The sequence below is a fragment of the Bos indicus x Bos taurus genome, chromosome 12 (genome assembly GCF_003369695.1).
Source record: "Bos indicus x Bos taurus breed Angus x Brahman F1 hybrid chromosome 12, Bos_hybrid_MaternalHap_v2.0, whole genome shotgun sequence".
Taxonomy (NCBI): Eukaryota; Metazoa; Chordata; class Mammalia; order Artiodactyla; family Bovidae; genus Bos; species Bos indicus x Bos taurus.
The window spans coordinates 23,649,829-23,664,835 of NC_040087.1; the positions used below are offsets into that span (position 1 = coordinate 23,649,829).

A 15,007-nucleotide genomic window follows, 5' to 3' on the forward strand; every position below is an offset into this window, starting at 1 on the left:
GGCATAGTCAATAAAGCAGAAGTATATGTTTTTCTAGAACCCTCTTGCTTTTTTGATGATCCAACAGATGTTGGCAATTTGGTCTCTGGTTCCTCTGCCTTTTCTAAATCCAGCTTGAATATCTGGAAGTTCACGGTTCATGTCCTGTTGAAGCCTGGCTTGGAGAATTGTGAGCATTACTTTGCTAGTGTGTGAGACGAGTGCAATTGTGCACTAGTTTGAACATTCTTTGCCATTGCCTTTCTTTGGATTGGAATAAAAAATGACCTTTTCCAGTCCTGTGGCCACTACTGAGTTTTTCAAATTTGCTAGCATATTGAGTGCAGCACTTTCACAGCATCATTTTTTAGGATTTGAAATAGCTCAACTGGAATTCCATCACCTCCAGTAACTTTGTTCATAGTCATGCTTCCTAAGGCCCACTTGACTTCATATTACAGGATATCTGGCTAAAGGTGAGTGACCACACCATAGTGGTTATCTGGGCCATGAGATCTTTTATGTATAGTTTTTTAGCTCAGTTAATAACAAAGTCATTATCCCAATCACCTAGTGATTTCTGGAAAAAGCCTGAACTGTATATTATCTTCTCTATATAATAAATTACCCACTCTTATGAAATCTCCATCTTAATGTTTATTATGTTTGTTCCTTCCTTTCCTTTCAAACTATATGCATTGATTCATTTATTGACTTTTTCTTACAGTACTTATTGAATGCCTTCTATGGCATTCCCATGGTAGCTTCCCAGAGCTATAGCAATGAACTAACCAAGGATATTGCCTTCTCTCATGGCTGTATATTTTATGATAATTAAGTGAATATTTTATGATAATCAAGTGAATATACAAATATTGTATAAGTTTCAGTTCAGTTCAGTTCATTTCAGTTGCTCAGTCGGGTCCGACTCTTTGTGACTCTGTGAATCTCAGCACACCAGGCCTCTCTGTCCATCACCAACTCCCAGAGTTCACTCAAACTCATGTCCATCGAGTCGGTGATGCCATCCAGCCATCTCATCCTCTGTCATCCCCTTCTCCTCCTGCCCCCAATCCCTCCCAGTATCAGGGTCTTTTCCAATGAGTCAACTCTTCACATGAGGTGGCCAAAGTATTGGAGTCTAAAGTATTGGTGGCCAAAGTATATGAACACCCAGGACTGGTCTCCTTTAGGATGGACTGGTTGGATCTCCTTGCAGTCCAAGGGACTCTCAAGAGTCTTCTCCAACACGACAGTTCAAAAGCATCAATTCTTCAACGTTCAGCTTTCTTCACAGTCCAACTCTCACATCCATACATGACCACAGGAAAAACCATAGCTTTGACTAGATGGACATTTGTTGGCAAAGTAATGTCTCTGCTTTTGAATATGCTATCTAGGTTGGTCATAACTTTCCTTCCAAGGAGTAAGCGTCTTTTAATTTCATGGCTGAAGTCACCATCTGCAGTGATTTTGGAGCCCCCAAAAATAAAGTCTGACACTGTTTCCACTGTTTCCCCATCTATTTCCCATGAAGTGATGGGACCAGATGCCATGATCTTAGTTTTCTGAATGTTGAGCTTTAAGCCAATTTTTCCACTGTCCTCTTTCACTTTCATCAAGAAGCTCTTTAGTTCCTCTTCACTTTCTGCCATAAGGGTGGTGTCATCTGTCATCTGAGGTTATTGATATTTCTCCTGGCAATCTTGATTCCAGCTTGTGTATAAGTTTAGGGATGATAAATTCTAAGCAGAAATATCACTTCATTGGCATGACTTTCTTAAACAGGTTGGGCAGGGAAACAGAAGGTGAAACCAGAAGGAAGAACACCAGTTAAGACTTTGATAGATTATAGCCAAGCAGGCTAGTAAGCATTTTTTTTGTACTTATTTGTGCATAGCACATCATCCTAGGGCTTGGGCATGTTATGGTAGACATGATAGAGCAATTGAGGAGCTACCACAAGTAACTATTAAATGTATCATGCCTCCCCATTCTTCTTCTCTAGTATCTCCCCACTAGTGTCAGCTTCAAGAACTCTAAAGAGGGGCTGACATTTAACAGATGATGAAGGTGTAGAAAAAACTTACATGCATGGGAGCTAAGTTCTTTCAGTCACGTCCAACTCTTTGTGACGCTATGGACTGTAGCCTACAGGCTTCTCTGTCCATGGGGATTCTCCAGGCAAGAATGGAGTGGGTTGCCATGCTCTCCTCCAGGGGATCTTCCTGACCCAGGGATCCAGCCCATGTCTCTTATGTCTTCATCATTGGCAGGGGGTTCTTTACCACAAGTGCCGCCTGGGAAGCCCAGAAAGAATTTACACACTCACTTACATTTTTTTTGATAAATATACAATTCTTTTGATTATTTATGGATAAAACACAGATGAAAATAGTCATTATTTAGTGGGAATACTAATGTCATGGATATTCATTACTTTTTTAAAAAACTGGATATTAGAGATCCCCAGAAGACCAGTCTAGCTTGCAAAACCCTGAGAAAATATTTCATTAAATGAATTCTCACAAGTGACTTCACAAAAATATTGCTGACCTTAAACTTCACAAAACAGCTGTTTAGAACTTATTATAAAGGAACATTTACCTTGGACAATAGATAAAAGCCTAGATATATTATCTCTAACACAGAAAGCTACTATTTAAAGAGTGATTATACATTACCAGTTCAGTTATCTTCTTCTACATTATTGCTGATTCACAAATTGTGGGGGCGCACCACAAGATAATTAACAGGTTTAATAGAGTAAGGATGTTGGTACTGAATGTTTTATTTAGAGGTAAACAGATTGATTTTATGGGGAGAAAAAACTAGCACTTAGTTTTTTGTTTATTTGTTTGTTGATTTCCCTACTTTTATTTCCAGTCTATAAAAGGCACCAAATGAAATGTTTTTATCAGTAGAATTACATCAGACATTGAATTATATTTACTGTGTTTCGTTTAGTTCTGGCACGCATTTACTCTGGTATAAATTTAAAAATGCAGTCTCCTAACAGGCAATGACTTACCTTCAAAATACAATGTTGTCACAATTCTTTTTTTCATGTACAAGTACAATATGATTCAAGCCAGTTTTAGTCCAAAATGAAGGGGGTGATTTTAACTCTCCATTAGTTAACTCTGAAGAATAGGAGTGAAGTTGGTCTTAAGAAACGTCAGGATCTAGAGAGTTAGAAGAGTTTTAGTTTCTATCCAAGTACTCTTCATTCCTACCCCACTTCACTGAGTTTTGTCTATATTCTCTTCTATGCAGAGTTTTATAGCCCGGGGTTGGAATACGGGTGTAGAGAGCCCTAAGGCTGCATCATCACAGCTAAGCACCAAAGAACACTCAACTCTATGTGAGGGTGTCAGGTGGTGAGTTGTAGGAGTTTCCACTCCAGTGTTAGCATGGGAAATACAGAGTAAGGTCCTGATTGCCATGGCTTAAATCATATACTATCCATGGGTCAATTATTGTGGCCAGGGAAATAGAATATCCTTGAATCACAAGAGCTATCCTAACCTGGTGGTGGTGACTGGAGGCTGTGATCGGCAATCAGAACTCCATGGACCACAGACTGGGTTATAGAGACGTATCAGGTTGCTGATAAGAAATGAAACACAACTAAAAAATTATCTGTTACAGATACAGTTTTAAATGGCAACCCACTCCAGTATTGTTGCCTGGGAAATCCCAAGGACAGAGGAGCCTGGCAGGCTACAGTCTGTGGGGTTGCAAAAGAGTCGGACACAACTGAGCGACTAAACAACACCAAACGCGTGTTTTTCTAAACATTAAATAAATCCATATTGATAGGACTTCATGTAAATGCATTGCTTTTCAAATTTCTAATAGAAGGACAAGAGAGAGAATCTCTAATATTTTAAAATCCTATCTGAGTCCTACTGTTCTGTTTAATTTTCATTGAGTTACTACATGTGCAGGATATTTTTTGGCCTCTTGCCATGAATGTAAACCCATTGTCCTTCAAGTAATTTAGAGTATAAAAGACAGAGAAGGAAAGAATTCACCTTTGACATGTGTAGCCCTATTTAAGTCTTGTTTTTTCTCTGAGAGTTTTCAAGTTGAACCTCTCCTTGTCCATTGATATTTCCTTGATTTTTTTTTTCTTTGTGCTTAAGCTACTTTCCTATATTCTGTCTCTTGCAGATATTATTCTCTGGCACCTCTATCATCTCTATAGCCATCTCTTTTTCACTGGGATTCAAATTTATTCTTGGTTAAAACTATGTTATCCACCAGATCATTCTACTAACTCAGACTCCAGAAACTGTCTTTTTCCTGACAAGAATTATTCTCCACCATTTAGTCCTCTCATCACAGAATCTTGGAACATTTTCAATTAGTACCTCTTCTGGTCCTTTAAATGGAGTCAGTCAGCCAAAGAGAGCAAATGAATGAAACTTTGGGGAAAAGCTCACATCTAGCATTCAACCTTCAGAGTTGGACACCACCGAAGCGACTTAGCAGCAGCAGCAGCAGCATTCAACCTTAACAACCTCCTCCTTGCCCAGTCCCACTGCTATGTCTGCTTTTCATTCTTTTTTTTGTAATCTCTGAATTCGTATCACAATTGAAAACATCTACCCCAGATCCTCACTCGTGTATCTGTAACCCATGTTGCCTCTTTCCTGTGTCCCTGATTTTGCTTGGTTCTGTTCCCTCGCAGACCCCACTTTCTCTGCCTTACCTCAACTCTGGCTCCCACTAGATCTAAAAATGCTTCACAGGCAAGAGGTTTTTCTCCAGCCATGGTCTTTCTGTCACAGTTTGGGACATGGTCAATATGAATTTTTGGCAGTATCAGCACATTATCTTTTGGTTTTAATCTTTCTAAGAGTTCCTAGGTAACTTTGTGAGAGGACTAATTATTATGGCTACCAAAATTGTAGAAAAATAACTGACTTCATGATGCTTATTACTGTCATAGAAATAGGAGACACTGTAGTCTCAAGTCCATTTCAAATAAGTACATGTTACATATGTACAGTGTGTATACATATATAGACACACACACATATACATATACATTGCCTGCACACACACACACACACACACACACACATCTATATACACAGGGCTTCTCAGCGGCTTAGCGGTAAAGAATCTGTCTGCGAAGCAGGAGCCTCAGGAGATGCATATTCTATCCCTGGGGAAGATCCCCTGGAGGAGGGCATGGCAACCCATTCCAGTATTCTTTCCTGGAGAATCCCCATGGACAGAGGAGCCTGGTGGGCTACAGTCCATGAGGTCGCAGAGTCGGACATGACTGAAGCGACTGAGCATGCACGCTTGAATATATAGACATGTACATATACACATATATACATTGCCTGCAAAGACTATAGTAAAGGAGCTGAATTCTAATCATCCTGTAATCATTAAAAAAAATTCAACATTGATAGGGAAATGCAAGTTATCTTTGGAAAGTACGATCTGTGGGAAAAATATACAAAATATTAGAATCTTTAAGAGGATTTACAGAGTAAAATGGAGAAGGAAGTCCAACTCAGGTGTGGAACATTCAACAGCTTTAAAGCTTCTGCCTTAAGTAAAAACAAATACAGCTCTTTCCAATTCCAATTAAACATCATCCTTTTAAGTTTCCCCAGCAAGGAAGGCCACTTTTTCCTCTGGCCAGTGGCCTTTCCAGGAGGAAAGGTATTGAGGTCGAGCACAGACATGCACCTCGTTGCTTGCTCTGTATCTGCTGTGCTCAGACAGCTGCCTCCAGTGTCCAGCCCCGTAAATGCCTGGGATACTTTGCAATTCCTGTCATCCCTGGCTTTTCCCCTGATACATGAAGTTAGAAAGTCCGGTCCTTAACTGAGGATACCAGATTCCAAATCTACCTGTTTGGAACTGGTAATAAATATTCTTACCTAGACTGCTAGAAGGGCCATTACCATAGTGGCCAAATACGCAACTAAATTGCTAATCCAGAAATGGTTGTTACAGATGACTTAGGGCAAGTCCTTATTTTATACATGAGACAACTGAGTCCCAAAGTAAAAATTATTTACTCTAAGGACTGAGGCTGAAACTGAAACTCCAATACTTTGGCCACCTGATGCGGAGAGCCAACTCATTGGAAAAGATCCTGATGCTGGAAAAGATTGAAGGCCAAAGAAGTGGGTGGCAGAGGATGAGATGGTTAGATAGCATCACCAATTCAATTGATGTGAATTTGAGCAACTCCAGGAGATACTGAAGGACAGGAGAGTCTGGGGTGCTGCAGTCTATGGGGTCTCAAAGAGTCAGACACAACCTAGTGACTGAACAACAACAAAATGTCGTATAGTGAGTGAATCCTGTTTTGGAATTCAACTCTTTAAGGTCTGTTGCACTGTCTCACACTGCCTGCCACATTTTTCCCTCTAAACAAAAATCGGAGCATATTTGTTTCCGAAATAAAATCCTTCCCCTGGCTGATGTTTTAGAGAACATGAAGACATTTAAATAATAAAACACTACTAAACCCCTCGTGAACTGCCCTTATTTACACAAGAGCAATGGCCAGTAAGGGATAATCCCTTCCCACTGCACCTTATTCAAAGCTCTGGCAGAGCTTTCATCACACTGTGTGGAATAATCTGTCTCCATATGTATTTTCCCACACTTGACTGCTAGTTCATCAAGAGAATGGCTTATGAACTTATAAATCCATAATGCCTAGCATTACAACAGACGCGTAAGAGGAGTTCAGTACATGAGTGGTGCACAAATGAAAAGAATGGACAGAAGCGTGGATGCATGAAAGGTCTGAGAAACAAAGCTGCACATGGAGATGAGCCCATGTCATGTGGAGCAGTGAAAGCCAGACTACCGTGCTTGAATTTGATGTACCCAGACACAGAATAAAGAGACTTGGTGAAAGTAACGTTTACCAAGAAGGTATAAATAGGCAGAAGAGAACTATTGCTTTTGGATACAGAGATTCCATTTGAATCACATCAGTTCTTCTTAAACCTATCCATGAATTTAGTGTATGCTCAATGAAACAAAAATAATGCTTAATAACAAACCTGACAGGAAGAGGGAGCATAGATTTGGAGGACATGCTGTCAGGAAGGTTACATAGCTGAAACTCTACCAGAATACATCCACTCTAAGAGAGGGATTACCAAGATATTATGAATACAAAAACAGTCAAGCCTAAAAATGATATTGTTGCATAATCCATGAAAGATGTCGTAAGTGCTGAAAACCGTATTTGACTTACATCTTTATAAACACAGCTCAGATATCACTTCTTGTCAGGAGTGATCTACGGTCTTGGGCAGAACTTCTCTGCTGGTATACCAGAAGTCTTCAAGCAGCTTGAAGCCCCAAAGGTGGGCAGATACCTATGGCCAGCCACATTTCTCTACAAAAAGCCTTAACTATTTACCCTATATACAATACAAATAATCTCATTTCTCTGAGTACATGACCTGAAAATCAAATGCAGCTAAGTCTCACTATGCTATCTTTAACTTCTGATGTAATTAAGGATTCAGATGTTACCACTTTAGGCAAAGGATGCAATATATATTAAAAACTTACTTCTATCTTTAGGGTATCCAATTCCAATGATCTTCAGGGGTTCAAGGCAGTGCAGATGGAGCTGAATACAGTCTGATGCTCATCAACAACAGATACCTAGGGGGAAAGCAGTACAAAAAGAGAAGATTAATACTCTGCAACTGCAGGAGATAAGCCACAGACTGTCTATTCGATCAGTGATTGAGCACAAATGTTTGCCAGTTATGGCCAATGCTATGAAAGGGACAATTGGCTAAAGGGGATTTGGAGGTAAATAATTTCTTTGATTAAAAGAGAAGAGGAGGAGTATCAGAAATATAAGGAGGATGAAGAAATGAGGGAGAAGAGGGAAAAGAAGAAAGAGGAGAAAGAGAAGGAGGAAGGAGAGGAAAAGAAATCCTTGATGCTTTTTTGTGTGCTCAAGGGGCCACCATCTTAAACGGCTGCAGTTAATCTGCAACCCTAAGAACACAGGATAGACAACAAATACAAACTGCTGTTCACAAACTACACAAGCAGCAAGGATTTACTGTATAGCACAGGGTACTCTATTACAATGAAATGTAATCTCCAAAAAAAAGAAAAACCTGAATTACTATGCTATACTCTTAAAATTAACACAATATTATAAATCAACTATATTTCAATAAAAAAAGACCACAGCCTAAAGGAAAAGCTTGCTGAGAACTCTCAAATCAACCCAGAAACACTACCTTCATCTTTTTCTGTGAAAAATAGAAACACCTTTTTAGTTTCACTTCAACTTGCATTTTTCAGCTGCAGGCAATAATAACAAGCACCACTAACACTTAAGAGAAACACCAAGAGTTTTGAAGGGATAGCATCTCCAAAGGCATTAGAATGTGATGGACGTGAAACTTCTTGTCAGGACCACAAGATAGTTGATGACAGTGGAATAATATCCCAGAAGTTTTGAGATAAGGGGTTTTTGAGCTGCGTTTCTGTTGCTTCTTAATCCATCAAGTATGAAGGTATTTAAACCTTTCCATCTCTCCTACTTCTTTCTTGATATGATTAGATGAGAATATATACCAGCAAAATTAAAAATGAATCTAAGATATGAAGATGTCAAATCTAAGAAAAATTGGGGAAAGGCATGAGAGAGACAGAAAGAGAAATCTTTGAATGACAGCTATGTAGAAGTATAAAAAACTTTCAGTCTAATACTGGCCTTTCCCTGAAGAAGGAAACAGCAACCCACTCCAGTATTCTTGCCTGGAGAATTCCATGGACAGAGGAGTCCGGCAGGCTACAGTCCATGGAGTCGCAGGAGTAGGATATGACTTAGCAACTAAATCACCACCATCACCAATACTGACCTTTAATCAAGAAACTGCATAATCCTGGTTGCATAATAAAAACAAGTATACAATTCTTTCTTCCATGAGATTAAAATAAGCATCTAGGAATTGCAGGAATAACAAAAATGTGCTAAAAATTGTGATCCAGTTAGTAAGCGATGTGGCATGATTTCTATTGAGTGATGAAATTTATGAAAATGAATGTCATTTAGCCTTGGCACCTTCAAAATTCTCTTTTGAACAATATAGAACCTGCTGCTTGGCTCTTCACTGGATTCTCCTATGTAATATTTTAAAAATTATCCCTTGTGGATTTCACTTTTCTACAATAACCCTAGAGATACCCTGGTTTCTCATACTCAGCACTGTTTACACGTGGGCCAGATAAATTCCTTGCTGTAGCAGCCTATCCTGTTCATTGTAAGCTATATAGCAGCATCCCTGGCCTCTCTTCACTAGATGCCTTTAACACGCCAGTTGTGACAATCCCGTGTCTCCAGTCATTGCTAAATGTCTCTTCAGAGGGAGATGGCAGAATTGCTTCTGAAGTTTGAAACACTACCATAGACAAAGCATGGAAATATTAAATGTAAAAAATTATATGTGTTATAAATGTTGAATACATTAAAGTAGGGGTACAATTGAGAGATGGTTTTTCTGGTAACTCTGCTGATAAAGAATCTGCCTGCAATGCAGGAGACCCCAGTTCAATTCCTGGGTCAGGAAGATCCCCTGCAGAAGGGATAGGCTACCCACTCCAGTACTCATGGGCTTCCCTGGTGGCTCAGATGGTAAAGGATCCACTTGCAATGTGGGAGACCTGGGTTTGATCCCTGGGTTGGGAAGATCCGCTGGAGGAGGGCATGGCAACCTACAGCAGTATTGTTGCCTGAAGAATCTCTATGGACAGAGGAGCCTGATGGGCTACAGTCCACGGGGTCGCAAAGCATCAGACATGACTGAGAGACTAAGCACAGTTGAGAGAAGCGGAGTGATGGTGTGTAGGGAGGGAAGAGACAGAAGTCAATGGACATTGTTCACTTATACAGAAGACATTGAATACCATCTAAAGTTCCTGAACCAATAAAAAATGTTAAGGTTATTTTTAAATTTATAGACAATAACAGACCAAAACAACCAGGTGTATTTAAAAAAAAAAAACATTGGGAGAAGGGCTGGCTGCAGGAGATATTTTTTAAAAGTATTTTTCATACTAGATAATAAATAAATATAGATAAAAATTATATATCAAGAATTTACATGGCAAGAGAAGACTCCTGAGAATCCTTTGGACTGAAAGGAGATTAAACCAATCAATCCTAAAGGAAATCAACCCTGAATATTCATTGGAAGGACTAATGCTGAAGCTGAATCTTCAATACCTTGGGCACCTGATGTGAAGAGCTGACTCATTGGAAAAGACCCTGATGCTGGGGAAGATTGAAGGCAAAAGAGGAAGGGGCTGGCAGAGGATTAGATGGTTAGATAGCATCATCAACTCAATGGACATGAATTTGAGTAAACTCTGGGAGATAGTGGAGGACAGAGGAGCCTGGTGTGCTACAGTCCATGAAGTCACAAAGAGTTGGACACGATCTAGCGACTGAACAACAGCACCAACATACATGATTTAGAGTTACTGAGTTTACAATTAGGAGTATTAAAAAAACAGTCAAGGAAGTTTTCTCTCAACTTTCATCATTATTTGAAATAGCTTTTAAGCAATGACTTTTATTTACCTTTAAACATGTCGATTCAGTTTAGTTCAGTCGCTCAGTCATGTCCGACTCTTTGCAACCCCATAGACTGCAGCATGCCAGGCTTCCCTGTCTATCACCAACTCTCGAAGCTTGCACAGACTCATGTCCATCGAGTCATGTCTTAATCATGTCTTAAATATGTCTTAGTACTCAAATAAGTACTTACTCAGAAGTTACTTAACTCAGTACCTTACTCAAATGACCTTTGAGATTATGAGTTTACATAGTGAAAGGAGTTCTAATAGCAGTGAAAGGGGAAATTTTCAGTCTCTCTCTGGAAACTTTTTCTTTCTAAAATGATATGGGAAATAGATGGGAAAACAGTGGAAACAGTGTCAGACTTTATTTTTCTGGGCTCCAAAATCACTACAGATGGTGACTGCAGCCATGAAATTAAAAGACGCTTACTCCTTGGAAGGAAAGTTATGACCAACCTAGATAGCATATTCAAAAGCAGAGATATTACTTTGCCAACAAAGGACCGTCCAAGGCCATGGTTTTTCCAGTGGTCATGTATGGATGTGAGAGTTGGACTGTGAAGAAAGCTGAGCACCAAAGAATTGATGCTTTTGAACTGTGGTGTTGGAGAAGACTCTTGAGAGGCCCTTGGACTACAAGGAGATCCAACCAGTCCATTCTGAAGGAGATCAGCCCTGGGATTTCTTTGGAAGGAATGATGCTGAAGCTGAAACTCCAGTACTTTGGCCACATCATGCGAAGAGTTGACTCATTGGAAAAGACTCTGATGCTGGGAGGGATTGGGGGCAGGAGGAGAAGGGGACGACAGAGGATGAGATGGCTGGATGGCATCACTGACTCGATGGACATGAGTCTGAATGAACTCCGGGAGTTGGTGATGGACAGGGAGGCCTGGAGTGCTGCGATTCATGGGGTCGCAAAGAGTCGGACACGACTGAGCGACTGAACTGAACTGAACTGAAAATGATATGACCAATTTTGTCTCTATTGGGTATTCAATAAATGTTTATTGAAGATTCCATTTCAATTTCTTGCCTGTTTTGCCCATAAGTTAATGTGGAAATACCCCCTCTCTCTTCTATTTTAACCCATTTAGCCTTGACTTCCTACCATCCATTCTCCAGGTGTCAATGAGATAATCAAAGTTCACTGCATTTTAAAATCTCTTAGGAAACCACGAACACTCATTTAGACCTCAAATTAGGGGTCAGTGATTTAGCACAGAGCGGACAGCATCTGAGAGCTCATTGAATGAGACGCAGCAATAATCCTCAAGTGATTATTCTCTAATCTTTGCTGGCAGATGCTTTAAAGACAGCCCAGAGAGTTCATTATGCAAATAGAATTGTCTGGATCTGCTGACAGGGGCTGAACTGAGCAGACGCTCCATGTAGATAGCCGCCTGGCATACTCTTCCACCGTGCAAGGAGATACCGGGACACGCTTTCTCTGATCTGCACGTATTTATACTGCAATTAATGAAGGGCGAGAAAGTTCATCTTGAAGCTGGGTCATGGAATGCTTAAAACTGAACAGACTCAAGAAACAGAATCTTATTTGTCACAGTCAGCCCTTAGTGAACGCCAGGGCATTTCTGAAGCTCTGAAATACTCGTCTTTATGAGATCTATACAAACAGAAACATGAAACACTAACACACATGTACACATTTAAACTTATTAAACACTTAACGCAAATGTATACATGTGTTTGTGCACATATTAATTAACATGTGTGTACGTACATGTACTGTGTATATACACATGACATGCATGTGCATAGATACATATATGACTATATGTGTATGGGTATATACATACATATGTATATATGCTCATATTTATGACAGCAGAACGCATTAGCCAGTAGCCAGTAGCTGTGTGACATGGGCAAGTTCTTACTTGTCGATGATAAGTCTCCTTATCATCTTTCAGTTCCTTATCATAAGCCTTAGTTTTCTCATTTTAGAATGAAACTAAGAAAAATGCCATCCTCAAAGAGTTGGTCAAAATGTTTTTGTAACCCAGCATTAGATGACTTATTTATGACACTGTTTATGTCTTGAACTTCCCTGATACATTTTGCAAAGATTCAATTCTAAGTTCATTTACTTTGGCCATTACTTTGATATACTTGAAATACGACTTGATTAGGAAGCATACAACCGCTTTATGAGTTCTCAGAATGTGGTTCTTGTGTGAACGGAAGCATCTGCAGCTTAGCTCTGTCATCTTCAAAGTCAGGCAGAGTCACCACTGTGTGTCCAGTCTGCCGCTGGTCTAGCAGCCTAATGTCACGGTCAGTAGTGGTTCCTGAACATCTCCTGTGTACCAGGAAAGACTCCAGGGAACTCTGGGCAAGGCTGTTAGCGATGGTTCCGTTCTTCAAGTTACCTAAACTCGAGAGAGAAAGATAAGGCTATGAATCAAATGCCGGTTAAAAAGAGATCATACTGGGGTCTTGTTCATTCAAGTTGGCAAATATATATTTTGCATAAATATGAATACATATGTATTTAACAATAACAGTTGGCTGACATGGTGAAATTTGTGGCACACATTGTTGGTATAAATTATCAACTGCATGGAAAAAGATGTCAAGTTTTTGAGAAACCGACAAATGCTTATTCAGTTTGATAGTACATGGACACTTCCGGGAATTTTTCTTAGAGAAATAACTTATGTACAAGATATTTGTGTGTAGATATTCATCATAATACTTTAAAAGTTTTTCTATGTAAATGCCATAGTTGCAAAAAGTTTAAATAAATAAGTCATAGGGTGTCCATAAATGTAGTATATTTAATATAATATACATAGCATATATGTGTATGATATAGGGAAGTTATGTGGTACAGTTTAATTAAAATGAAAGAGTATAGAAATATTAACTCTCATATCCCCCCAGCACACACACACACACACACAGAAAAAATAATCTGCTTAAAATATTAGCAGTAGATTAATGGTTATTTTCATTTCCTTATTAATACTTTCCTTTTTTCCATGTACTCTACAATGAATAGATCATTTTTGGAATCATAAAAATAACCATTATCTCATACATACGAATTTAAAAAACTAGTTTCTCCTTGTGGTATTTTGTTTGTTTTCTGTTTGTTTGCCTGTTTCCCACATGCAAAATGTAGAATGAAAGGAGAAATGTTTGCTTTGAGCCAAGAATGTCATATTTAAAGGCCCTGAAAGCCTGCAGTTTTGAGTAGCTATTGGCATTATTTTAGCAATGTACCCAACTTATTCTTTCAGCCAGTTTTCCCCCCCCCGCCTTGAGAAGATGCAGCAATTAAATGACCTTTTATAACAAGACCCATCAGATGTAGTCACAGGTAATGACAGCATTATGTAAGCCCACTATCTGCAGTAAAACTCCAAACGTGCATTCTACCAACTAGCAATTTTCCCAATCAGCTCTTTATTTCACCATGCCACCGTCCTTTAGAGCCCTAATCATGGAGGTGGCTCTGGAGCAAAAAGCCATGTTCTGTCTGAACTCAGTGGGTAATGAACATACAGGACAAAATGAGCTTTTTGCTCTCTGTGGCACAGTGTGCTTTCCCTGTTTTGCAGTCATTTTCTCCAATTCAATGCAAATTCTTATAATTTCCCCCAGAAATAAATGCTATTAAATGCCCTATTCTTCTCTCCCATGTCAGAAACTTTACACCCTACCATCAGCTGTATATTTGTCAAAATCAAAACTCTACATTGGAAGCCAGAGAATGACAGACAACAGCCAATGTTGTCAGCTAGGAATAAGAGAAATGTCCAGAGTGCAGCAGACAATTAATAATGACAAGCAGACATTTCGTTGTGATGGGTATCATCATCCTTCATCTCCCATGTCACACCTGCCTGTTTCAACATTTCAATCAATTGTGCTCAATCCTGTTCAACTCTTTGCGATCCCATGGGCTGTAGCCCACCAGGTTCCCTCTGTCCATGGAATTTTCCAGGCAAGTCTACCGGAAGGGTTGCCATTTCCTCCTCCAGGAGATCTTCCTGACCCAGGGATTGAATCCACATCTCTTGAGTCTCCTCCACTGGCATCTGGATTCCTTTACCACTGCATCACCTGGGAAGGTCTAAATAAACAGTTTATGAGTTATCACAAAACAGAACAAAATACAAAAATAACCTAATGCAAACCAGTACTATGATTACTTCTTAAATTTTGATTCTATCTGATTTATGATGGTTTTATTCAAACTCCAGAAACACAAGTAGAAAACACAGCTTGGTTGGGAAAGGATTGTTGGTTGGCTTATCTCTACTTCAGACTGAGTGAAAATTGCACAATGATTACGAGAGGCCATTAAAAATGTCCTAGAATATTTTTGAGAGATAGTATTAACACTATATTAGTCTATATTAGTGTTAATGAAGTTAATAGGTAGAGA

At 39.4% G+C, this 15,007-nt stretch overlaps 1 long non-coding RNA gene across 1 annotated transcript; it reads right to left on the reverse strand.

Moving 5' to 3' along the window:
- Window positions 1-2,632: 2,632 nt before the first annotated feature.
- LOC113902293 lies at window positions 2,633-14,562 on the reverse strand. The gene is made up of 4 exons (XR_003513744.1): window positions 14,459-14,562; window positions 12,702-12,983; window positions 7,552-7,647; window positions 2,633-3,164 (listed from the first exon to the last, which is right to left on the reverse strand). It is a non-coding gene; the product is annotated as an uncharacterized LOC113902293 (long non-coding RNA).
- Between the last annotated feature and the right edge of the window lie 445 nt (window positions 14,563-15,007).